Source organism: Schistocerca gregaria, chromosome 4 (genome assembly GCF_023897955.1).
Source record: "Schistocerca gregaria isolate iqSchGreg1 chromosome 4, iqSchGreg1.2, whole genome shotgun sequence".
Classification (NCBI taxonomy): domain Eukaryota; kingdom Metazoa; phylum Arthropoda; class Insecta; order Orthoptera; family Acrididae; genus Schistocerca; species Schistocerca gregaria.
The window spans coordinates 645597883-645625252 of NC_064923.1; positions in this window are offsets into that span (position 1 = coordinate 645597883).

Here is a 27370-nt window from a genome sequence, read left to right on the forward strand (position 1 = left end):
GGAGTGTATCTTTGTCTGTGGTTGGGGACCGGCACAGTGTTCGGGGACTGGCAGAGACGTCGACAGTCAATGCGGAGGTCTGTGGCCGCGGCCAAAAACTCGATGCTCCATCCGGGCTTGTGACGGACCGTCAGTGATGAGTGTTGCTGGAGGGACACCAAGGAAAGGAGGTAAGTGGGAAGGCAAGTACTGAAGGAGTTTGCGCGTGTATCGATACCGGATGGACACGGTCAGCGCAGACAGCACTGGAGTGTGGAAAATAACCTGTCGAATCTGGTGCTGTTTCCTCCTCTCCCAGGCATGGCGTTGCAGGAAGGCAAGGGACGCCTTCAGCAGACCGCAAGGAGCACAATCGAAGTGCTTTAGACTTAATGTTTGTATCGTGGTGCTTGTGTGTTCAAGTAGGTTCACAGTGTTATAAGTGTTAACTGAAATTAATTCTAGCTCACTTGGGAGAAAGTTGTCATCATTGAGTTACGGCATGTTATAGCTACCTCCATGCGGTCCATGCTAAGTCAGTTTGATTACTGCAAATGGGGCGTCCTAAAGTGAATATTGTGTCACAAAGCAATCTGGTTCGTATCTGAACACGGCAGTGCATGTATCTGTTCAAAGCTTAAAAGTAATTTAAAATTTTGTTACACCTGTGGATCGGTTCCTTGCTCGGTGGTTCATTCATGTGAATTGTGAATTTCTATATTATCTTGCATGAACGAATTCTTTACATTTGTAATTGGTGTACTGATCACTTACGTGTAAGCATAAGTAGTTGAATGGTATATTGGTAGTTGGTATCTTGGTGATTGGGTGATTGGGGGTAGTTAGTAATCACCAGGCAAGAAACAGCTAGTAGCGATTCACTGAGATTTCTTTTAACAAAAGTGAACATTTTTTGGTATAATAAGTTACTATTGGCATAGCTATTGAAGGCCGAAAGCCATATATTGCAAAGTGATTGAATTGTTTTATATTAATTATTGCTATTATTTCAGGTAGATATCTACATCTACATTTATACTCCGCAAGTCACCCAACGGTGTGTTATTACCTCCCTTTCCTGTTCCACTCGCGTATGGTTCGCGGGAAGAACGACTGCCGGAAAGCCTCTGTGCGCGCTCGAATCTCTCTAATTTTACATTCGTGACCTCCTCGGGAGGTATAAGTAGGGGGAAGCAATATAGTCGATACCTCATCCAGAAACGCACCCTCTCGAAACCTGGACAGCAAGCTACACCGCGATGCAGCGCGCTTCTCTTACAGGGTCTGCCACTTGAGTTTGCTAAACATCTCCGTAACGCTATCACCCTTACCAAATAACCCTGTGATGAAACGCGCCGCTCTTCTTTGGGTCTTCTCTATCTCCTCTGTCAACCCGACCTGGTACGGACCCCACACTGATGAGCAATACTCAAGTATTGGCCGTACGAGTGTTTTGCAAGCCACCTCCTTTGTTGATGGACTACATTTTCTAAGGACTCTCCCAATGAATCTCAACCTGGCACCCGCATTACCAACAATTAATTTTATATGATCATTCCACTTCAAATTGTTCTGTACGCATACTCCCAGATATTTTACAGAAGTAACTGCTACCAGTGTTTGTTCAAGCCCTATTCAACTTTATTTGCGTCTAACGAAATCTTCATTTTATAATAGTGTTTTCTGCCTCGTTAAATAGGTCTTTGCACAGGAAATAAAGTGCTGGAAAGAATAATGAAACCCATGTCTGCATAACACCCAACTTGAAGCCACCTCCACCTAAATCCCATACTACACCATGCAAGATCGCACTGTGTGAGTCAATCGCTTCGAAGTATTCTGTGCCTTATGAGTCGATAGGCAAGCAGCATAATCTCTGTGCCACTCCACGTGTTATATCTTAGTTTAGGTACTTCGGCCAGCGTTAGACAATGAGAAGGCAGGCCGCCAAATTCAGTAGTAGTGATGTGCTCTGAACGTAGGAAGTTAAACACTTGCTTCTGCACCTCCTTCGGTGTAGTTTAAACATTCTGGACGAATGTGGTGGTGTTTTAATGTTTCAGAATGCTGTTTGGTAGGACTAGGTAAGACTGATTCTTGGTGCATGTGCTAGCTGTGTCATTCAGTCATGATTCCTTCATGGTTCTTGTGTTTCAAATATATTATGAAAGAACGTTCATTCAGACTAAGTTATCAAATCTGGTATTTGGGGATTTCCTGCAGGATATTTTTTTATAAGCTGTTAAAATTCACATGCACACAGTCGCAATATACAGACTTAAGTTTTTCATCAGTGACTAGAAATGGTTTTATCTTTCTCCTTCTCTCGTAAAAGAACTGGAAACATTTTGTAGCTTTTATTGTGGTATTGTCAGGTGATTTGTGAACTGTAGAATTGTGTGCCAGTTGCATTGGTGTTCTGTACGGTCCATGTTCGCCTACATTGTACCTTTCTCTTTAAACATTGATTTTCTCAAAAAATTTTACACACCATGTTTATAGCAATACAGAATTTTACTTGGTTCTGTCTTGCAGACTTGAGAATTTGTTCATCTGCATTCATTCAAACTGGCCTCATGATACCTAATTCCATTTTCGTGTGTAGAGTGTTTGGAAACTAAGTCACCTATTTGCTTTTTAATGCTATTTCCTCGTAAGATATTTTCAGCTGTCAGGTAATAGCGTCTGTGGTGTAGCTCGTGTCATGTAGATTGGAGTATTAGTTTGATCATTTTCAGGTCCACCACAGCTCACGGTTCAGTAATTTTGAAGATAAAGCGCTACAGAAAACAATAACATAGCAGTTGTAAAGGTTCTAGCACGCCATTACCTAGGTTTTACGAGTCAGATGTTACCCATGGTTCCATATTTGAAAATAGTTATAAAATCCAGAGTGAAACTTGTTCAAAATTTGTTCGAACCTGTACAAGTTTTAAAAGTTGTGGTAGGATTTCACCACCTAGCGACATACATGTACCTAACACATTGCTGCTCTGGCAAAAATACTGTCTCTACCATGTGAATCCTTTAAAACCTGCTAGTAGGGTTACTGCGAGTCACACGAACACAGAATCGCTGTCCAGGCTAAGGGACGAATCATCTGTGAAGAGGATGCTACTCCACAGTTCCTACATCCATTCATAGAGGATAAAACACCACAGTAAATGGGCCTCGTGGTTCCTATCGGTGAGAGGAGTGCGTCTGGTCAATCGCCAAGCACACAGTAACGCCCGGTGGTACACAGCCTAATGGGAGATATGTAAGGTAGAGGCTGTCTAGAGATTTCAAGAAAGAGTAGCGCTGGATGGACATCTTAGGGGTAACAAGATGATGATCATGTGACTGGTAGTAGCAGATTTTCGACATTACTCACATTCCCAGCCAATGTTCCTTCTCCCGAGAGTTTTTTTCTCCCCAGGCATGTACGCTACTGATGACTTTCCACTGGTAGTACATCTTCCTCTGACTGTGTCTTGCCCAATAATTTGATAACGCCATGCAAAATAGTACCCAAATACGTGCGCTGCCCTACCCTGCTTCTCTGCGACCTGAATGCTGTGTGACACATGCACACAACAAGTGACCAGAGTAACTACACGAGATGCCCTTCACGTTTTTACAAAAACAACAAAAGAATAACAGTTTTTGCTGTCGTTCTGCCAATTTTCTATTAGAAAAACAAATAGTGAACTACGTTTGCAGTAAAGTATAAAAAAAATTTCACTTCTGTGTGTTCGTGAAAGCACGTTTGAAATTAGGGCTCATTCGTACAAAGAAATGGGCATAATGTACAAATGTGTAAGTCCAATATCCGAATTAAGAAACATGATTCCGGACAATTTCTGTATGCTGGACGCAGCTGCTTCGCTTGTCCATGACGTGATTTTGTAAATGCCTCTGCGGCAATGACTCTTCACATTCCTACAAAGGGCTATCATTGTCGCCTGTAGCCGTTTGCGCTTCACGGTTGAAAGCTGTCAAAAACGCTGGCGTGTATCAAGGATTTCCTTAAGTTGACTCGACTGTAGGAGCGTCTTAGTAGTGAGGAATAAATGTATTAAAACACCATTTATGATAGGCATTTTCTCACGTATCTCAGTGTTTATGGCGTCATTTCTCCTGAACTACGATAGATAAATGGTTTTTGCCCCTACCGTAATTGTTGCCTGACTGTAAGGGATATGTGTACCAAATTCGGTTGAAATCTGTCAAATGGTTTAGGAGGAGATGTGGCATATATTTACACACACACACACACACACACACACACACACACACACACACACATAAACACACACACACACACACACATATGCATAAATATAATTTTGTAATATGTATGGATTTCATAGGTTCGGATCAGTTATGGCAACAGTTTTCTACTATGATATCGATAACTCGATGAAGGATTAATCTTGAGATGTTGAAAATCGCTGTTTACACATCTTTTGTTTGACAAAAGGAAGCTGTCAGTCAATCAGACTGGCGAATAGGGACGATAAGTTTTATGTTTCGTTCGTCAAATAATCGACCGTTTAGCTTACTTTGTGGCAGCTGAAATTTTCATGATAATTTATTTATCGTAAGACTTTTTAACATATTGAGAAAAATCACACATAATATAAAGCATAATATACAATACAAAACCTTACAAACAATCATCTAGAGAATTTATGTGATCTTTCGACTTTGGAGTAGCCAGCAGGAAGTTTTCTGGTCTGTCGTCACGTGGTGTTATGGGGCGTTCTGCGGTGTATCTGATCGTTTGTGGATATGTCACATAGTGCGGATGGTTGCTTGCCACGTTTGTATAAAAATATGCACATATGCTATGTTGGGTTCCAATCCTGACAGCATTGGTCATGTTTTGGGTAGCAGGTCAAATGCCAGTGCCTTTTGGGTGGTACGTAGCTTATTATTATTTTGTTATTCAGTCCATTCTTGAGGCAATGCGTTGAACTTATCTTCGACCACCACTCTTACTATTTTTTCTGGTTGTTGCATAGAGGAAAGTCAGTTATTGTGTGCATCATCGACGGTTTGGTATATTGATAGATTTTGACTATCTGCGATCTTTTTCTACTCGTTCATGAGAGAATTTATGAGTCGTGCTTGAGGATGTGAAGAATGATTTAATACTGGTAGCCGTTCAATAGGCACTGATTTGATAACATGAAAAATAATTCTCATGGTGCTATTTAGCTGGGCGTCTCTCTTTTATACATTTTGGCTGTTTAGCCAAATTGGGGCACAATATTCTGCAGCTGAGAAGACAAGACATAGAGCGCAGGAACTTATGGTGGATACCTATGCTCTTGTTTTCAATTTTACGGCCGTTTTTGTTAGATGCACTCTAAAAGATAGTTCTATCAAGGATTAAACCCTGATAATTGATGTTTTATTACGAGTAAGTGTAATATTTTCAAACTTTTGGCGAATTTATTATTTTGGTGGAAGCAGGAATGCTCCATTTACATGGCATTCGGTTGGAGTCTCCATTTGTGAAAGTAATACCCAGGTGAATGTAGATCCTCCATTATCATTTCTTCTGACAGTTCAGTTTAGATACATCTTGAAGCAGGTACCCAGCCTTCGGTGTAATGAACTTCAGTGATTTTGTTTTTTACGTGTCTGCAATATGCAAGCTGAAGAGGAGCAAGGGTTGACGCCTTTGACAGCCTATTTTTTCAGTTTTCTTGGGGAGCTGATATCGGATCTCACAATTACTTGGAATGCCCAGCTGTTTACCAAGCTGCCAGTTAATAGAGCGGTTGATTTGCAAGAAATTATATGAAGATGCTTGTGCTTCATATGAAGAAGCATGTCTATCAGGCCTTTTCTCTGTACTGTAGTGGCACCACAATTTAAGATAGGAAAGTAAGATTTGGTGTAAAATTTCTGAAAACACAAGTTACAGCCAGGCACAGGTCCATTGACAGTAAGTTATGCTGACCAGTGGTTGCGAAGTACAATGGAGGCCACAGGGCCGTTGAACCACTGAAAAGAGTAAACGAAGCGGTTTGCATGGCGCAAGTTACAGACAACCTAGGTGTTGTGAGTATGTGACTCGGAGTGGCGCAGTAGCAAAACAGAGGCTCACGGTCGCATGTAAATAGGCCTCGGTTTTCTAACAAGGCATTCAAGTGTGACAGCTGTCCTGGATGGCAGGGCGTATCACAACACCAGCTACACGCAGAATCAGATGGGGCATCTACATGACTACTCTGCAATTCACATTTACGTGCTTGGCAGAGGGTTCATCGAACCACAATCATACTATCTCTCTACTATTCCACTACCGAACAGCGAGCGGGAAAAACGAACACCTAAACCTTTCTGTTCGAGCTCTGATTTCTCTTATTTTATTTTGATGATTATTCCTACCTATGTACGTTGGGCTCAACAAAATATTTTCGCATTCGGAAGAGAAAGTTGGTGACTGAAATTTCGTAAAAAGGTCTCACCGCGACGAAAAACGTCTATGCTGTAATGACTTCCATCCCAACTCGTGTATCATATCTGCCACACTCTCTCCCCTATAACGTGATAATACAAAACGAGATGCCCTCTTTTGCACCCTTTCGATGTCCTCCGTCAATCCCACCTGGTAAGGATCCCATACTGCGCAGCAATATTCCAACAGAGGACGAACGAGTGTAGTGTAAGCTGTCTCTTTAGTGGACTTGTTGCATCTTCTAAGTGTCCTGCCAATGAAACGCAACCTTTGGCTCGCCTTCCCGACAATATTATCTATGTGGTCCTTCCAACTGAAGTTGTTCGTAATTTTAACACCCAGGTACTTAGTTGAATTGACAGCCTTGAGAATTGTACTATTTATCGAGTAATCGAATTCCAACGGATTTCTTTTGGAACTCATGTGGATCATGTCACACTTTTCGTTATTTAGCGTCAACTGCCACCTGACACACCATACAGCAATCTTTTCTAAATCGCTTTGCACCAGCGTTCCAGTCCGTGGCAGGTCGCTGGTTCGACCCTCTGAGGCCAACACGGGGCATTGAAGTGTGACAGCTCTCCTGGACGGCAGGGCATGTCATACCACCAGCTACACACAGCAGCAGATTGGGCGCCAGCGTTCCAGTCCACGGCGAGTCGCTGGGCCGACCCCCTGAGGTCTGTAGCCTGCCAGCAGTCGCTTGCTGTCGCCAGTGGGCTGAACCATGATGGCGAAGAAGCATGCAGTGGGCTGCCTGCAGCTCCCACTGAGCAGCGCTGAGGCGGCAGAGGCGAAGACTGCTGAGTTGACTATCGGCACATCCCGATGTCATGGCTGTACAAGGCTGACACATAGCAGTGTGTGCACGGTTCGCTGAGGCAGCCATTCAGCGCCAAGCCATTTTGCAGTCAGCGAAGTGGCGTCCTCAGCATTGCGGGACCCAGTGACGCAGACTGAGGGGAACGCAGCACTGTAGTTGGAAACAATAAATCACTTGGAAGGCTCAGACGAGTTTTAATACAGTGCCTTCTACCTCTTCCTGGTACATTCAGTGTCAGAAGTTACCACTACAGTACTGTATCGTATGCCCTGATGGGTCGATCAATGTAGCAGCAGTTTTAAGTTTTAAAATGTGTGTTTATTGGTTGTGTGTGACCGTGACGTGCTGGGGTTCGGCAGTGTAGTATGCATACTGCCTACTACACATACGTACTCGACACAGAAGCGTTATACAAGCTAGTGCACGCCTTGTGTAACATTAAACCAACGAATTGCTCATTACAGCAGTTGAAGTACTTTATAATCTCAAAACTGTGGAAATAACAAATCAAAGCAATTCTTATTAATCGTACATAAAGTAAAATGATGTACGTTTCCTACCGCATATATTAACCTGTGCCAAATAGAGGCAACTGTATTGTCAATGGAACGCCGCCACAGCAAGAGCATAATTCAATTTCGTAAAAGAAATCGGTCATATTTATATTTTAATTATGGTCGCCTGACCTGGGCTGTTGTAAAAAAAAGGAATAAAATGCTATATTCTAATCTATCAGTTTATTTTCTCGAATTTATTTATCAATTAGATGATTGGCAATTAGTTGTTCGAATAGAAAGTGAATATCTGTTCACACATTTATAGCTCAAGTGATTGCTTACTTGTAGCCAATCCAAAATTATATGACTTGAAAATGAGTTTAACAGATTCAGTTCCATAACAGTAAACACACTAATGTGAGCACTGCTTGAGTGATGTTCTCGTAGGCGCAGTGTGCTCTTTTAGTAAATGATTAATACCTCAGACCAAATTCTACGGAACCACGATTCGTCTTCCCAGATATGTGCAGCTCGCAAACACAAGTAAAAATCGGATCGAAGGTCAAAATAAGTGAAATTACTGAAGAAGAAACGCTAGCTGAGGAATAGACCTCGCAAATTGTGAGCTACCCAGAGCAAAAGCAGCGTTAACACTTGAAAGCCATACTTAAAGGACTTTGCAAAACTGTGCGAGGCTGCGACTGCGTGCCACGACCGCACGGTCACACATGTCCACGCTATCTCTCGTCTTCTCTATGTACCTCCCTGCTCCCAGAACCCGACGGCTTGGGAGGGAAGACTCACGAATTTCGCTCCAGTGACGAGCAAGAATTTCTCTGAGTACGCCAATACGCAGCGGAAACCTTCCAAAACTTCTCCGTCATTACCTGACCAGAGGTTGGTACACAGTATTTGCTATGTTACCACTCATTCGATCAGACATTCACACCATAGCACCTATGCTGATGACCAGTCTGATTGGCCGACAACATCCAGAATGTAAAATTCTGAAACGCGACCTCATATTTCAGATCCTAATGTTCAGTACACAATGGTGAACATGGGTTTCCACAGCAGACGACCTCTGCGCGTTCCCATGCTGGCCCAACGACATCCTCAATCACGATTACAGTGAGCATGGAGTCATAAATAATGCACCATGGATCATTGGGAATGTTTCTCCTGGTCAGCTGAATCATGTTTCATGCTACATCAGGTTGATGGTCGTGCCTGGATATGCAGTAATCGTAGCGGACCACTGCTTGGAACATGCACTCCACAACGAACACTGAACAGTGGGGCCAGTATTATACTACAGGGGTCGTTCACCAGGGTGTCCATGAGATCTGTGGTAGTAATCGAGGGCACCATAAAAGCTGTGGACTATGTGAACATTATTGTGGAACATATGCATCCCTTGATGCTTAATATTTCCATTGACGGCCTTTGTCACAAGGCCAGAATCCTTCAGTGGTTTGAGATGCTCGGTAGTTAACTCACATAGTTGTTTTGGCCAGCAAATTAGCCTGGTATGAACCTGACGGAATGGACTGGAGGTGCCAGCTCTGTGTCACCATGCTCTAATACGCCTCCTGGTTTGTGGGTTGCCTGTATGTGTGTGTGTGTGTTTGTGTGTGTGTGTGTGTGTGTGTGTGTGTGTGTGTGTGTGTGTGCTCGTTATACTCCTTTTAACTCTTGGAGTAAGTGGACTATGGAGACAGACAAACCAAAGCAATGGATGTAACTAACGTGATATGAAGAGTGGCTCTGTCATTTATAGATACCCGCTGGAGGTAGTGATTAGAAACCATACCTAATCGATAACAACAAATAGTTCCATCACAATGAATAGCCTACAAGTAAAGCATATCACATAGACTGTTCAGTGATTTCCTAGGATATTCAGACTATATTCTAGTCCCCAAGCTCATCCACATTAACTATTGCACCTGAAGATTTTTTTCAAACAAAGCAAAACAACAAAAATCATCTATCAAGGGAAACTGATGTCTACTGAAAGAATAAATGCAATTCTGAAGTATACAAAATTGTTCTCAGTCCGAATCAATTTAAATCAAGATGAAACAATGACATAACCGTCTAACTGGGTTGTAAAACAAAATAAAAGTCACACTAAACTAATACGAGCGATCAACTGCCTAGTTCTGGTCTGTTTTTGGATGTGATCTGTGAAATAAGATGCAAAATGACTGACATCACCTCAGGCCGATATCCTGGAAGAAGTTACTCCCAAACAATAAATGCGAAACCTCACTGAAGTTAAAAAATATGTTAATATTGCTAACAGCAATTCGTTTTTACAGCCATATAACGCGAGAGTGAATCGCAATATCACCGTGAATACAGCGTGGTAGCGCAACAGAATGACGATTAGCGAAGAAATCTGCGCCGTCGACAAAGCTACAGCCCTTCAAAATATTCTGAAAGCTAAAATAAAAGATCCTGTAGATCACACTGCGATCCACAAACTATTATATCTGAATATCGTCTTGTAGTTTCTCTACACACAACAGACGGGAAACTTGAACTCCCAGCCAGAACGGCAAAGTTCAGAAACGTATCAGCGTGGGTGCATAACAAGAGAAGTACTCTCAAGATCAGCATATTCTGCGAAATAGGTGAGAAGTCTCAGACAGAAAGGCGAAGAACAGAATTGTCCAAGTTTACAAGTATAGCAGTCTAAAATAGAACTTTGCCTGAAATCAAAAGACAGCAAGCCCGTCCGTTGTCAACAAGAACTGACACGGAAGGCGACAGTTCCTCACGGGAAGACCCTCTCTAAGAACCGCTGGCTCTCCAGCAAACGTCTAATTTCCTTCCTCTTGCACACTCTCCCTCTCTGCTCATTCTTCCAACCGCCGACGACCCAGCAACTTTAGTTTGGTTTTTGGTGTCAAAATTTCTAGAATTTATCCCTGTTTTGCTACCTAAACAAAATTCCACCACTCGGAGATCACTCGGTGAAAAATTCGTGGAAGCAACCGGCGTACGTGACCACAGGCTGCTGGTGCCACCATATATGTCACTTACGACGTTCCATGCTTCCTCTGTACTGTTCAACAAGATTTCCAGACGCGACTGCAAGGTACCAACTGAGCTCAGGTGCCCATTGTGTCTGCACTCTCGCGATCCAGTCTGCGAGTTCACCTACCGCTCTAAGATGAATAAACCCTGAGCCACCCAGCGTGTTCTTGTGGGACTCCCACAGCAAGTTGGACTGGGGAACCGCCTTTGAAAGTTGTGCCGCCATATCCTAACACTAAATGCCACATCTGGGGTGCCGAGGGCTGCCAGCACACACACCATGAGACCTGTGTCCCTTTCCTCTCTCTTATTCCATTGAGCTGACAGTCTTTGATAATCAAACACCCATCGATCAATGAACATCAAGAATTAGTGGAAAAATGTACCTGACGATATCAGTTACATTCACATGTCCTCCTAAATGATACAGACCCTACAAATTATTACCTAATTTCGGATTAATCACGTGGCAAGGGGTGGAAATTGGATCATTCTAAGACGCAAAATACTGGCGCCTTACCAGTGCTCTTAATTTGCGGGAATTGCCTGACTTATGGATAGGCTTTTGACACCATATAGCTCTGGAAAACTACTAAGGGTTTGTCGAATCTATGCTATACAGATTCATTGCTGCATTGATTAAAGTGGACCATCACACTACGAAACAGGTGATCATAAAGTTTTGACATATCAGTGTGTCTCAACAATGCCATTTAGTGCCCATATACAAAAAACGTGAAAGACAACCGTCCTATAATAAAAACCTGTATTTACTTAGTGTTGCGGCCAAAAAGACGTGATTTCTTTGAGATGCATCATATATGCCGCGAGTTTCCGTAGTCTCTACACATATGTAAATTTTTCTACAACTGTGGACTTACACAATAACAGCACATGTAAGATCCACTGAGACGTGGGATTCCGTTTTTTAGGGTTTAGCACTGTCTCCGTAACCGTATAGGTTAGTTTCTTGAAGGCTGTTAGAAATTCTGCCTACTGCACTGTTAACAGAGTGGTAAATTCATCATCAGGTAACGTGAACAACTCTTGGCGTCCGTTACCAGTGGCAGCCGGCAAGTATACTCTTAAGTGAAGCTCAGTTATATATTCTAGGAGATCTGCGGCCTAAGAGATTCCGCTGCACGCTGTGGAAAAGTCGTTGTAGAAGAATAAATTTATGGTGGATCTGGATGGGGCCTCAGTTTGATCCTTGAGACAAATTTAAATAATTAGAATCCCAAAAAATTACAGGCTTGAGCCCAGAAGCCACTTTATTAATTTCGTTAAGACTGATGTTCCTATCGCTGGTCCAGAAACAGTACCCGTAGAAAATCTGTTTTATCCTGCAACGTCGTACCTTGCAACGTTCTCGGAGTTCCCAGAAGGTAAATTGCCAGGAGACTTTCAGAAATATCTGATTGCACACTGTCAGGAACAATTAAAAACTTTTTTTTCACTTTAACCAACCTCCTGACTTCTTTTCTTTGGCCAACACCTCTTACCGATACCTACTACGTCTACTACATAATACAAGGCTGCTTTCGAATAGTCATCCACATCTGATCAAAAATCCAACACTCACGCTAGCAAATACCAATTACAGACAGATGTATCTACGAAAGGAATACATGATTAGGATTTCTCGTTAACTGTCCACATTGATATGTAATTTTTCCAATGCATCTGAACCGTAACTTCCTCGTCGAAATAAGAAAAACTAACGAAAATGACTACAACTGTTTCGTACCACGTTGGACCCCAAATGTCTACCTTTTACACTCTATGGTGTTCGACAGTCGACTGGCCAGTTTCGCGAGTCCATAGAGCTGCTAAACAGTAAATTAAGGTTTTTAGTTTAAAATAAACTGTCACTGTTGTGGTACAGACTGATTGCCTTTTGTCTCTGTAACGGGTGTTGCCATTGACCCTGCTCCCCTCCCGCCCCCTCCCCCATCTACCACTAATTTCATTTATTTGTTAATTAGGATAAGTTCCTGTTTACCTGCGTCCACAGTCCTGCAATACTTTAGAAACTCTCTGCGACATAGGCTACCCGCTGGTCAAAATGACACGCAAAGTCCGCCATTATTGTGGCACTTTTGGACTTCGCTCAGACAACTGGAATCTAGACTGAATGATTTACAACTATGCGGGTCCTTCATAGGAGACTCACAAATGACATATTTCATGTTGCTATTCTAAATCGCTTCACATTGTGAGGTAACGGGCGAGTTGTGGCGCCCCGAAAATATTGGAAGTTCAGATTGGCGTCCACCGCTGGGGCCGCTCGGCAAGCCGCGGCTGGTTCCAACCGCGTGACGCCGCACAACGGCTGGACCACGTGGTCCGTTGACTGCTTGACTGGGAATTCCATGGTGACGCTGTGTCGATGAAGCAGACACGCAGAGAGTGTCAAAGATGGAGGACTTTGTGAAATCTTATTGGCAGATATTTCACAGTTCGTATAGAAATTAATAGTAGCCAGATGAATCATGATACGTTAAAAAGAAACACGTACGTTACCATTATTTGCACGACGATTCTGATGGTGCAATCAAATTTTCAAAATCTTTATTAGTTTAAAGTTTAGTATCTGACTGTAAATTATACAAGTGACGCCCAGCAACGAATTTCCCAAATGTAAACGGCTCATCCGATTTCGTCGGTCGACGTGTCTTTAGAAAGCTATTAGTGTAAACCTAAATTGGTGTGACTTATAGGCATATAACTTGAATAGTACATGAGTTACTGGAGGTCAAATTGACCGATTACTATTAATCGCGTAAGGCCATAAGTAGTCCACAGTTACACGAATAAACGGCAGCAGCATGCTTATAAATATATTTATTCGTCTATGTCTTTGTTTATATCCGATATAAGCAATTCATGAAGAAATTGGTCAAATATTTACTGTGTTTTAGAAAGCACAGAGACATTAGGCTACTGGTCTACCTTTTGTTTCTAATCCTTTGATCCATCGTAGAGATGCTGGATGTAGTCCTGTGGAACGGCTTGCCATGCCATTTCCACCTGGCGCCTCAGTTGGACCAGCGTTCGTGCTGGACGTGCAGACCGCGTGAGACGACGCTTCATCCAGTCCCAAACATGCTCAATGGGGGACAGATCCGGAGATCTTGCTGGCCAGGGTAGTTGACTTACACCTTCTAAACCACGTTGGGTGGCACGGAATACATGCGGACGTGCATTGTCCTGTTGGAACAGCAAGTTCCCTTGCCGGTCTAGGAATGGTAGAACGATGGGTTCGATGACGGTTTGGATGTACCGTGCACTATTCAGTGTCCCCTCGACGATCACCAGAGGTGTACGGCCAGTGTAGGAGATCGCTCCCCACGCCATGATGCCGGGTGTTGGCCCTGTGTGCCTCAGTTGTATGCAGTCCTGATTGTGGCGCTCACCTGCACGGCGCCAAACACGGCACCAAGGCAGAAGCGACTCTCATCGCTGAAGACGACACGTCTCCATTCGTCCCTCCATTCACGCCTGTCGCGACACCACTGGAGGCGGGCTGCACGATGTTGGGGCGTGAGCGGAAGACGGCCTAACGGTGTGCGGGACCGTAGCCCAGCTTGATGGAGACGGTTGCCAATGGTCCTCGCCGCTACCCCAGGAGCAACAGTGTCCCTAATTTGCTGGGAAGTGGCGGTGCGGTCCCCTACGGCACTGCGTAGGATCCTACGGTCTTGGCGTGCATCCGTGCGTCGCTGCGGTCCGGTCCCAGGTCGACGGGCACGTGCACCTTCCGCCGACCACTGGCGACAACATCGATGTACTGTGGAGACCTCACGCCCCACGTGTTGAGCAATTCGGCGGTACGTCCACCCGGCCTCCCGCATGCCCACTATACGCCCTCGCTCAAAGTCCGTCAACTGCACATACGGTTCACGTCCACGCTGTCGCGGCATGCTACTAGTGTTACAGACTGCGATGGAGCTCCGTATGCCACGGCAAACTGGCTGACACTGACGGCGGCGGTGCACAAATGCTGCGCAGCTAGCGCCATTCGACGGCCAACACCGCGGTTCCTGGTGTGTCCGCTGTGCCGTGCGTGTGATCATTGCTTGTACAGCCCTCTCGCAGTGTCCGGAGCAAGTATGGTGGGTCTGACACACCGGTGTCAATGTGTTCTTTTTTCCATTTCCAGGAGTGTATGTTTATTAGATTTGTTTATGTATTTAAATGTATTTAATAATGCGTGTTAGAGCGTGTTTATAGTCCAGCCATAGGAATATTTATTTAATTTCAAGTTATTTAAATGTAAATCCAGTATTTCGCATGTGTTCAATTATATTTGTGCGTATGCGTTGGCTTGAAGAATTGGCGGCAGCGCTCTAGCCAATCACAGCACTCCTTAATGGAGAGACTGTATTGGAGTACGGCTCAGGACACGGGAGGTACTGGACGGAGAGTCCTGGACAGTATGGCGTGACGTACGGTCTCGGGAAAGACTTGGAGAGTGGAGCAGTTTGCGTGTGGTCGCGGGAGATATAAATTGTTCGTAGTGCTGACTTGTGCATTTATGACATTTCAGCGGCTTCTGCAGTGAAGACGTAGTATGCGTTTAGAAGTGAAGATCTCGCGAGCAATGTTGTTGTTCATAACTAATTACTTGAAGTAGGAACCTATTGTTTCCCTGTTATTCAACTTATATTTTATTAATTGCTGGACCTTCGTCACCAATAAGTGTTTTACAGTAATAAAGGGCATTCTTAAAGGTACTTCTGCTATTGTACTCGTCATTTAAAATCGTTAAAATAGTACTTGCAGAATTTACTTAATTGCAATATTTCATTCATAAATTTCTATATAACATTCAAAATTCACAATTGCTTAGTGATAGGAACCTTTGACCATTCGATTCATGTGTATATTCATATTGTATACTGTAGACTCAGCAGTACTTGGCTTGTAATGCGGCAACTACGTATCCCAGCCCCTAGACAACCAAACCAGTCAAAACCTTTTAATATTTCACTCTGAGTCTGTGGGTATGTAGTTGAGGGCCTTCATTTTATTATTTGAAAGCCCGCAACATGAAAGCTAGGACTCCTTAAACTGGTTGCCGTACGTTTCATTTCCCATTTTCCTGCAGCTTAACTAGTTGTTCATCCTTTCAACAGATGACGAAAAGAGGTAAAACTCTTACCCCCTCCTCTCCGCACCCCCTTCCAAATCAAATCTTGACTTCAGCTGACAGTGATGTTCAAATACCGCTCAAACTACATGTGAACATAAATGATCTTCGTGAACAATGCCCTGCGTAGAAGCGTGTCTCTTTTAGTACATTCTCTCATGCTACAGATTGACTACGTTGATCTTCCTCTACAGCGACCATTGTATTTGTTGTAAAAGGTTGCTCAGAGATAATAATTATGTACTCTTCACTTGGTTTGTACTGCAGCATCTCATATCTATGGAGCGCTAAATAAATCTGAATGTGGGTTGCTGAACTTCCTTAGGGACTTCAGGCTGTCATATGTTGACCAGTTTCTGTTGAGACGAAAGAGATTCAACATTTTGGGACGTACTGAGGCGGTCAGTGCGTTTTTGTAGGCAAAAACCAAAGCATGTTGGTAGCCTGTTGGTAGCTCAACACTCGTCTGAGGAGTTTATGTCCATCTGGTGAGCCGATGGTATACTGAGTTTCAATTGCAACATTTTCATGATTGGTGCTGCTATAACAATTTCATGTGGCGTGATGAAAACCAGTTTGATCGAAAATGATTTGTTACTTAGCAGCTTTTTTTTATAGAAAGTATTATTGATTTAACCATTGCTAGATTTGATATTTCCATTTACTGTCGAAATTGAGCCCAGTTTCATTAAAATCTCTTATCCCTTGCTGGACCAAAGATTTATGATACCAGAGTGTCATGACTTTGTTGAAGGAACTAAGTTGTCCCAGACGATCATTCTTATCCACGATAGAAAACACTACGCTGGACGATCAAAAATTTCTTCTCGCGAAGAAAGAAACACAATTTCTAAGAGATAATGTTATCGCCTGAAGGAATATACTCAATTAATGGATGTACAGTTATACGAAAGCAAATTACCAGTAGGTGAGGCAGAGCCAATTCTAGCTCAATAGGTCCATGGTTACCCCTATGTAAACAAACCGGCCACGTGGCCTAGGATCCTTCTGAAAACAAACCATAGACTTGTACTCCTACGTAAGTGTACTTTATGACCTAAATACTATAATTTATGATGCAAAAAATAGGCACCTTTTCCCCTCCCACACTCCTCTAGTCCAACTGTGTGGTATAACACTCTGTTATCATTATATAAAGATTAGTTTAATAAAAAACGCGTTGATCCTGTCAAAACTGGAGAAGCGATTCTTCTTGGTGTTGTAGCTCTCTAGGCTGCCCTGGGACCACAGTGCGTCCCTGTGTGACTCAGAAACTTTGTGCACCTCAACTGCACTATTGTGCAACACAGAGCTGCAGAGCTGCAGTTGCGTAAAACCAGATGCGGGCAAGCCGTATCACCAGCGAGTTAGACCAGTTTTACTAGAGGGCTCGGACGACTCCGCACGAAGACGGAAGTGACGTCAACTGATAAAGAATGCTGCATTACATAAGGAGCCCCACTTCCAGGGAAGGGACTTACTCGGCATGAGGCTGCCGCACGGGCGACAGCATTGAATGGAGCCACCGAGCCGTGTCACGGGAGGCGTCGACGTGGAGTGTGTCATCGTGCTGCTGTCTAAAAGCTTATCAAGAGTATGATCTGCCACAAGGCTCTTTGAAAATGAGTAATAAAACTGTCAGGGTAACTGCCCATACCTCTTTCCTGTCTGGTCCTTGTGTTTCCGAAGGATATAAGATGTCTTTTAGTACATTTCATTTTTATTAATCTTTATTAATAATGATAATAGAATGTTACATCACCCATTAATCGACATTATATGGTATCACGATCCTTCATCGAAAAAGAAACACTTTCATCTGGACCAAGTTTCCTCCTATTACGAGAAAACAAGAGCAATGGAGCATCGCTCATATAAGTAGAGTCACCATGGTCCTAATTAGTGAAACTTCACATGTGAAAGATTTTACACTCAATCACACATCTGTTGTTAAAACTTTCAAGGCAAGCCACTGCAGCAGAAATACACCTCACGGAAGCAACAGTTATTCAACAATTACCACTCTCAACAGCACCCATACGGAATATACTAAAAGACACCTCACATCTTACGAAAATAGATGCTGTTTAGGTTTTCTTATTGGTAAGGCCACATAGCGCTCTGTATGAAAAATCACTGGCTGTGCTGTGCGCAGTCTGTGGCTAGTTTGCATTGTTGTCTGCCAATGTAGCGTTAGGCAGTTGGCTGTTAACAGCACGTAGCGTTGCGCAGTTGGAGGTGAGCCGCCAGCAGTGGTGGATGTGTGGAGAGAGATGACGGAGTTTTGAAATTTGTAAGACTGGATGTCATGAAGTGCTATATATATATTATAATTTTTGATGACTATTAAGGTAAATACATTGTTTGTTCTCTATTAAAATCTTTCATTTGCTAACTATACCTATCAGTAGTTAGTGCCTTCCGTAGTTTGAATCTTTTATTTAGCTGGAAGTAGTGGCGCTCGCTGTATTGCAGTAGTTTGAGTAACGAAGATTTTTGTGAGGTAAGTGATTTGTGAAATGTATAGGTTAATTTAGTCAGGGCCATTCTCTTGTAGGGATTATTGAAAGTCAGATTGCGCTGCGCTAAAAAAATATTGTGTGTCAGTTTAAGCACAGTCATGTACAATTTTTCTAAGGGGACATTTCATAAGTCGACCCTTAGCCGAGGATACCTCACTGGAATCTTCTGATTTTTTCTTGTAGTTTGTGTAGTTAGTGTAGCTTGCGATTAACGAGATATTATTTTCAGTGCTACGTTAATGTGTTCTCTTATTTTTGCTCTTCAAATTGTGCTTTTCTGTGTTATCGTGTGAATTATTGTGACAATAATGGCGTGTGGAAAACGTAATACTAGGCTCTAAAGTAAACTGAGAAATTACAGTGAAGACGAAAGCAGTGTGTTAGCGCCACCGAGCAATGAATTAACTAATGTTCAAAGTAGTAATTTGGTAATTGTGCATAGGGAAATGGAGCATGCTGCAAATAATGGTGTAGACAGTGAAACAGGTAGTGAACAGGGAAGCTTTATCGATCGATCGGTTGGCAACAGCTCGCTTCAGGAATCGGGAATGACAGAACACAATATTGCAAATACTGTAGACTCAGGTTTTGGGTTCTCACCGGTTTCTCAAATGAGTTAAGACACATTTTCCGCTTGTCAAAATGTGAATGTTGCCTGTGCAAATTCACTGCCGAAAAGCACTGAGGAACAAGTTTTAGACGCCAGTGCATTGTTATTACAATTTATGCAACAAACGGGACAAAAGCTTCAAAAGTTAGACACAATGGAACTAAATCAGAGACAAACACAGCAAAAGCTTCAAAAGTTAGACACAACGCTTGAACAAAATCAGAAACAAATGGGACAAAATGTTCAAAAGTTAGACACAATGGAACAAAATCTTCAAATGTTAGACACAATGGAACAACACCAGAGACAAACACAGCAACAGTTAGACACAATGGAACAAAATCTTCGAAAGTTAGACACCACACTTGAACAAAAACGTGAAGATTTAACTACTGAGTTACATAACATTGAATAGAAATGTCAAAAAGTCTGTAATGACGTAAAAACACAAATTTGTGAGCATTTCCAACCTATTTTTTCGGGGCATGAAAATGCATTACAGAATCACGAAGCAGCCATAAAAGAACTGCAAACTATTGTTCGTGAAAATCACGACATCTTGCAAGCTAAACCGATTCGGTTATGCAACTTGTAAAAACTCAGGAAAACTTAAAGGACACAGTAGATTCGATTTCAACACAAATGGACACTCTGAAAATTTGTTCAAAAAAACACACTGAGGAAATGTGTTCATTATTAGAGAATCTAGTTGAACTTTCGGATCAGCTAAATAATTTATCTACGAAGGTAGATGATAATCTGAATGACACAAAACTGGTAGTCTTTAATGACACAGAAGAGTACGAACAAATTAGAAAATTCAAACAAAATCAGATTCAAATTAATACGCAACACCAAAGAGAAATCCGGGAAGTACAAGATCAGCTGACACAGGTAATACAAGAATTACGTATTTCAGAGGACACTCGCGCTCCAGTATGGGAAGAGGGACATAGAAATACGGAACAGCCACAAAATAATAACACAGGGCACTTCGGAAATTATGAAAGAAATTGGCAAGGTACACCGAATTTTGAGATGGAACCGCCGAAACGACGTAACAATGACCGACATGCGACTCGCCGACATGATGATTTTGACTATAAGCTGTTCATTACTACACGTAAAATCAAAACATTTAAGAATTCTGGCAACGACATTCATCCACAAGCGTGGCTTCATCAATTCTCTCTTTGTTTTCCTCCCAACTGGTCATTAGAACACAGATTAGAATTTATGTGTGGCTACTTAGAGAATGAACCAGCTGTAAGAATGCGATCGGTCATTCACGATTGCCACAGTGAAGGAGAATTTTACCATGCCTTCCTCTCAGCATATTGGTCTCAAGCCACACAAGACCGAGTAAAACATGGCATCATAATGATGAAATATTTCGAACAATCTGAATTTTCCAGTCTTATGAAATATTTTGAAGACGTGTTGCACAAGAATCAGTACCTGTCAAACCCATACAGCCCCTCAGAACTCATCCGCATTTGCTTAATCAAATTACCTGAACATTTACGACATATTATTTTAGCAGGACGTTGCAAAGATGACATTGAAGCTTTTCAGGGACTGTTACAAGAACTGGAAATTGACACTGACAATCGCGGAACGCGAAAACAGGACCACAACAATTACAGGTCACATCTGTCACAATTCCGCGATGACAGAAATAATACACGACAAGGCTATTCGTACAACGTAAATCGTGACCAAAACAGACACCACCCGTATGACAACCGGTGGCATAGTAGTAATAATTACAGGGAAAGATCACCTCTCCGCGGTAATGACAATCACAGAGACAATCAGAGAAACAGACAATATGGGTACCAAAATAACTATTATCAAGGGAGACAGAATAACTTTAGACGCAACAGTCCAGCGCGCAGTTACAATTCAGGGAGAAATTCTCCACCACTTAACCGACAAGAAAGAAACTACAGGAACTATCGACATGACGACAGACGATATAATCATAGCGACAGACCTGAATTTCATCAGAACTGGCGAGATTCAAACAGGGTAGTGCATTCTCGACAAGGTAAATTTGTAGAAGTTAGGTCTCCTAATCCCAATAACGACGCGCGCCAACAAAGAAACAGACAATGACTCGCACCGGCAGGCAGTCACGTGCACCGGCTGGGTTTGATAAAAAATAACATAAGCTAACCTTGAGAAAAATTCCAGTGCTCCTTACCGACGTAACCACATGATAATTGCGTTGAAGTTGAAACTCTGCATATTAGGAAGAGTAAAGGTTTACACCACATTTCACTTGTAAAACCATTTATTGAAAGATAATCTGCTTTTTAACTTTGTCTTTGCCATAAAACTTTTCGCTTCACATTTCTAGTATGGTTTGTCAGACTTAAGAAACTGTTAACATGCAACAATGTTTGAAGTTAAATATGCAGTCTAGAACCTACAGAACATTTTTAAACAGAAATTACGAATGCATTATGATAGTGAACAGACGACACAGTGTTGTATTTGTACATTCTTGTTTGTTAGCTGCACGATTACGTAACGACTATCAGGCTTACATACTTAGGTCACATACTCGTACTGCTAATGAGATTTTAATGCAACATTTTGGTTTACTTGAAGATACATTCTGGATTTAAGGTACTTTCTGTGAGATACCAGATGACACAGTGGGTAGTTTATGTGACAACTACACGTTTTTATCACGACGCTACTAATGAGTGACAATTTACAATGTTGATTTTGCGGTGTATCTGTTTAATATCTGCACAGTTTTTCTGAATTATTCTGGAAAGTAAAACATGTTTTAGTAGTAAATTTTGTGGTATAGCTGCAATGAGACAGCCTTTTCCGTAGCACAACAATACGTTACAGCACAGTACTTTCTTCATCACGGCAATAAGCGTAATAACTAAGATATCTATACGCAAAGCATTTCACTTTTGTTTATCATGAGGTAAGTACATTGACTTCTGCAGAACTTAGCTTTCGGAGGACGATAACTACGACACTTCCACAGAGATTATCTTACAACAAGACGCACAGTTTAGCGCTACAGTACACGTATTTGAGTGATTAATTTTGCACTTAAAACATTTATTTTTAAAGATTTTTGAATTACAATGATATAAAGATTTTCCCTGATACATTTCATTCCATTGCTGTAATCTGTAACACCTGAGGGTATAATTACATTAATCCTCAGGGAGGGTACATGCTTCCTTTGTGTATCATGTGTTTGGCAAGCACAAGGAGCCCTAGCTAATATGGTATTTGCTTATACAACTTAACACATCGGTACCATGTTTCTCTAACACAGAATTACACAGCTATCTGATCATTTAACTGAGATAGACAAATATTGATTTTGCTACATCAGTGACAGATGTTTAAGTAATGACACAGTTGGATAACTTCACCCTTATGAAATTGTATTTTGTCTGTACTTTGTGAAATGTTCATATTTTTTTGGAACCATTGTGATACTCTGAGAGCTTTGAATGATATATTTGGTATGGGATCATGATTTTTAAAGTACGTTTGAGGCAGATGACACTTTTGACATGAGCAGAGAATTTTTTTTAGGTTTTGAAATTATTGCAGAAAGCTACGGCGATTTTGAGATTTGACTGAGGTCTTATGATGTTATTATTACGATGACGATGTGTATTATGCTGTGGAGGTATGTTTACGATCAATAATCTGATGCTATATGAGGAATCTGATTATGCTATGTATTTATTATGATGAAATATTGAAGAAGTGTCGACGAATATGTATATGTGTAATAAGGTAAGGAATATTGAGTAGTGGTTAGAGACTCTGACTTGTGAAAAAGGATGTTGGAAACCAAGAATCGTACTTTAAGAGTTATGAAATGTGTGTAAGTGCGTGAATGTATTGCAATACCAACTAAAATTTTTTGGACACTGTTATATTAATAGGATTTTGTTTCTACACATTTGTAACGCAAATTCTTGACCTGTGAAATTTTTTATATGGGACAGTCACTGTAGTGCAAAATGCTGTAGTAAATATTTCAGTAGTAAAGGTAAGTGACCTTGACGTAATGCGTTTTGGGCGCCCAGCTGAGAGGTAAATGTCTGACAAAAGAAAGCCATTAGGTGGAGAAAAAAAAGAGGCCATTATCCTCACTATTGACATTCCTATGTAGAAAGCATCGCAAATACGACACGCGCATTACTTGGAAAGATACTTACATCTGCACACCTGATTATGACAAGCGTCTTTCTACGAGAATTGAGAAATTTCTACTAATTTGTGAAATGCCACATGACTATTGAGTGATATTTTTACGCTTTGTACATAGTTGCTTATTTCATTTTATATCTCTTTTCCAGCTGTGTTGCAGCATTGGTATTATAAAATAAAATTAAATGCATTTGCTAATATGAAAACTTTCTGTCAACGGATCTATTAAATAATAATTTTATGATCCACATTCTTCGAAAAAGGAACATTTAGAAAGGAAAGAACAATAAGAAGGGATTAATAATAGTAACTGCAACATAATTTTCTTTTCAACTAATTGGTAATTTTTTTGGTAGAGTAAGTTATCGTGATGCATCACTCTAGTGTTAAGATGTGGCATAGGTATTAAACATGACCATTTTTACTGTCATATTTTTTCTGCTTGAGCTTTGTCATGTTTAGGTATAAGTTATAGCGTTTGCTGCTGCTGTTTACCAGCCATAGTGCCACTGAATTTCACTTTGTATGACTCTGTTAAGCCAGATTTACTACTGATTTATTTTTCTTCTTTGCTGCACATTGCCTTATATTAGTTGTAATATGGCCATTCCTTTGCTAATTAATATATATACTGCTGCTTGCTTTGCCAATTTCCATTTTTTTGTCATTGCTGTTTGTATTAATTGTTTTGTGCTGTTGCATTGCCTCGTTCCTTAGTTTAGCATCTGAGCCCAGTAGATTTAAGTTAGCTTAAGAGGGGGTAGACTATATAAGAGAAAGAGATGTGATGAATTGGAAGAAATGCATTGAGAAGCTACAAGAAAATGGTTTGGCCAAAAAAGTAGTGTACAGTGGAGAAAAACTATTTTTGAAAGAGGATGTGAACAGAATACAGAAAGCAGGCTTAGATAGGACTTTTGGGAATAATGATGAACTAAGGGAGATCTCTATGCAAAATACTGCAGTAAAACAAAGCCTGTCCTTTCCTTCTGTGTTATCCCTCTATGTGTTTATGTACCCTTGTGTATTTGTCTTTACCTGTCTTTATGTGTTTAGCTAATAAGATTTATGTTGTAGAATTTTTGAAATACTATGTTATTTTCTTTGTAAATATGTTCAGACATTATTTATTGTGTTTTGTTTTAATACTCATGTGTGAAGTTGATGTTTCCAAAGTTATTCTGATCTTTTATGTTTGTACTCATGTCATAATTCCTGTAACACTGATGTACATGTTTATTTCTATTCTTTTGTAAAGCCTGTACTACAAATGTTATCTATATTGTTATGTTCTTTAATGATGTATTTTATGTTATAAAATTGCAATTGACACCAGTTCATCAAATTAAGTAACTTGTAAGTTACATTTCACTGCACATGTTTCTGTTGGTCATAGTATATGGACAATATGTGAGAAGTAGGGACTGATAGTGTTTGCACGTGTGTTAATAATTCAGCAAGGGACTGGATGACAGCATTGCTGGTTCTAAGAACATTTCAAACATATTTTTTGTGAGTGGATAAGTGGTGGTTTATGGACTTGCTATATTCTCCGCAAGACTCTTCGATGGTGATTGTGCACCTGCACAGTCACAGCAGATGCCTACTGGCCATCTCTACAAGGACTGCAATGGGTCTGCACCGTTGATGGCCCACCAATACCATTATTTCTACAAGGACTATAGTGGGTCTACACCTTTGATGACTCACCAATACCATTATTTCTACAAGGACTGCAGTAGGTTTGCTCTGTGATCACCTATCTACGAATATTCTTCAAACCTTCAACTGACTCTGCTTCGTGGGTTTGCTCTGTTGTGGCCCATTACCTGTCAGCATGTCAAGAGTCAGCACTGTCTGTCCATTGGAAGGACAACACTACTTCTTCAAGAGTGCATGGAAATCCACTACTTCTGTGTGCATTTTCTTTTACTGCTCAGACTTTGAGAAAAACACTGCTATTTTACTGTGATGAACGATCAGGACTGTCTTTATGGACTGTGAGAAAATTTTAGGTTTTGACCAACATTGTATGAATAAGTGTGTGCATTTGATTTCTTTGTTATTGTAATTATGAAAATTTTTTCATATCTGTTTTGGCCACTGCCCAAAACAATTTCTAAAATTTTTTGTGGGGAGCATGGGGGCTATGTAAGTAGGCTGTTCAGGTTTTTTTATTGGTAAGGCCACATAGCGCTCTGTATGAAAAATCACTGGCTGTGCTGTGCGCAGTCTGTGGCTAGTTTGCATTGTTGTCTGCCATTGTAGCGTTAGACAGTTGGCTGTTAACAGTGCGTAGCCTTGCGCAGTTAGAGGTGAGCCGCCAGCAGTGGTGGATGTGGGGAGAGAGATGGAGGAGTTTTGGAATTTGTAAGACTGGATGTCATGAACTTCTATATATATGTATTATAATTTTTGATGACTATTAAGGTAAATACATTGTTTGTTCTCTATTAAAATCTTTCATTTGCTAACTATATCTATCAGTACTTAGTGCCTTCCGTAGTTTGAATCTTTTATTTACCTGGCAGTAGTGGCGCTCGCTGTATTGCAGTAGTTTGAGTAACAAAGATTTGTGTAAGGTAAGTGATTTGTGAAATGTATAGGTTAATTTAGTCAGGACCATTCTCTTGTAGGGATTATTGAAAGTCAGATTGCGTTGCGCTAAAAAAAAATATTGTGTGTCAGTTTTAGCACAGTCATGTACAATTTTTCTAAGGGGACGTTTCACAAGGACCAGACAGGAAAGAGGTTTTGGCAGTTCCCTTGACAGCTTTACTATTAATGCTCAAAGAGCCTGATCTCAAATCAGTGACTTTGATAAGCTTGTAGATTCCAGTACGATGATGCTCTTGTCGACACCTTCTCTAATGCCTCGTGGTTCAGTTGCTCCATTCATTGTTGTTGCCATTGCCACAGCCTCCTGCTGACTGAATCCCCTCCCCAGAAACAGAAGTCCCTATGTAGTGCCGCAGTCCTTATCAGCTGACGTCAGTTATAATGATGGCGTGTTTTCCTATGGGTTGAATTATCTTAATTACTATTATACGTGATTCAAAAACGATGTCACAGTCAAATACTGCCACCAAAGATTATTTCCCCTAACACTGCTCCAAGTTGTGGGATACACCCAGCACACATCTGGGTATGGTAGCTACCATGAGATGGGCTTGTCATTCATGTTCTGTGAATCGGTCAATCACGAGCAGAGATCAGTCACTGCCACCAGACAGAACAAAAAGAAGAAACTGTCACATTAGAATGTTACCATTATTGCTAACCATTTACTTTGATTATTATTCATTATGTATACATCTGTAATTTCATTTGTTATTCCTCTGACAGTTAAACCGGTCCCTGATGATGCAGTGGAGGTGGTCATATAGTAGCTGTTCCCAGACTTTCAATTTCCATTGTCTACACAACCGCAACCGCACAGAGTTGGCCTATTTGATTTATGGGATCAGGGCATGAAAGTATTCGAGGTTCCAGAACCTGCACCACAGCAATAGCACACCGATGTCCTTTCTGATAAATACATTAGCTGTTCCCAGACTTTGAGTTTCCACTATCATCATCATAGGCAGGATTTGTCAAGGCGTTACCATGGGAACTAAAGTGATGCTATTCTCTTATAATCAACTGCTACATCATAAAGAAAAATTAATTAACTAACTTGATCTTCGACTTTGACACAGATAACATAGGTACTGCATTTAAACTCTCTTTTCATTTTTTGCCTAGGTGCATACATTTAAAAAAAATTCCCCATCTAAGATAACAATCTGTGGATAAAATTTGACCATAGACGAATATGTTTTCTTCGTGGCTGCTGTAAGGAGAGGACGGGTTAGGTACAGGATGAGTTGGCGGTCGGAGTTTTCCGCTTCTCCGGTTCTCAGAGGACGCCATGCAAAGTCAGAGAAAACTGCTACAACTTGCGATGAAGACTGCGTCTCTCTTGGCAGCTAAAGTACTCATAGTCGCTGTAAGATTTTCTGGAAAACACTTTCAGAATGAGAAGGTGGCAGTGTGATATCTTTTGACTGACAAACAGGTAGCTTTTGGAACGTCTGGAACAC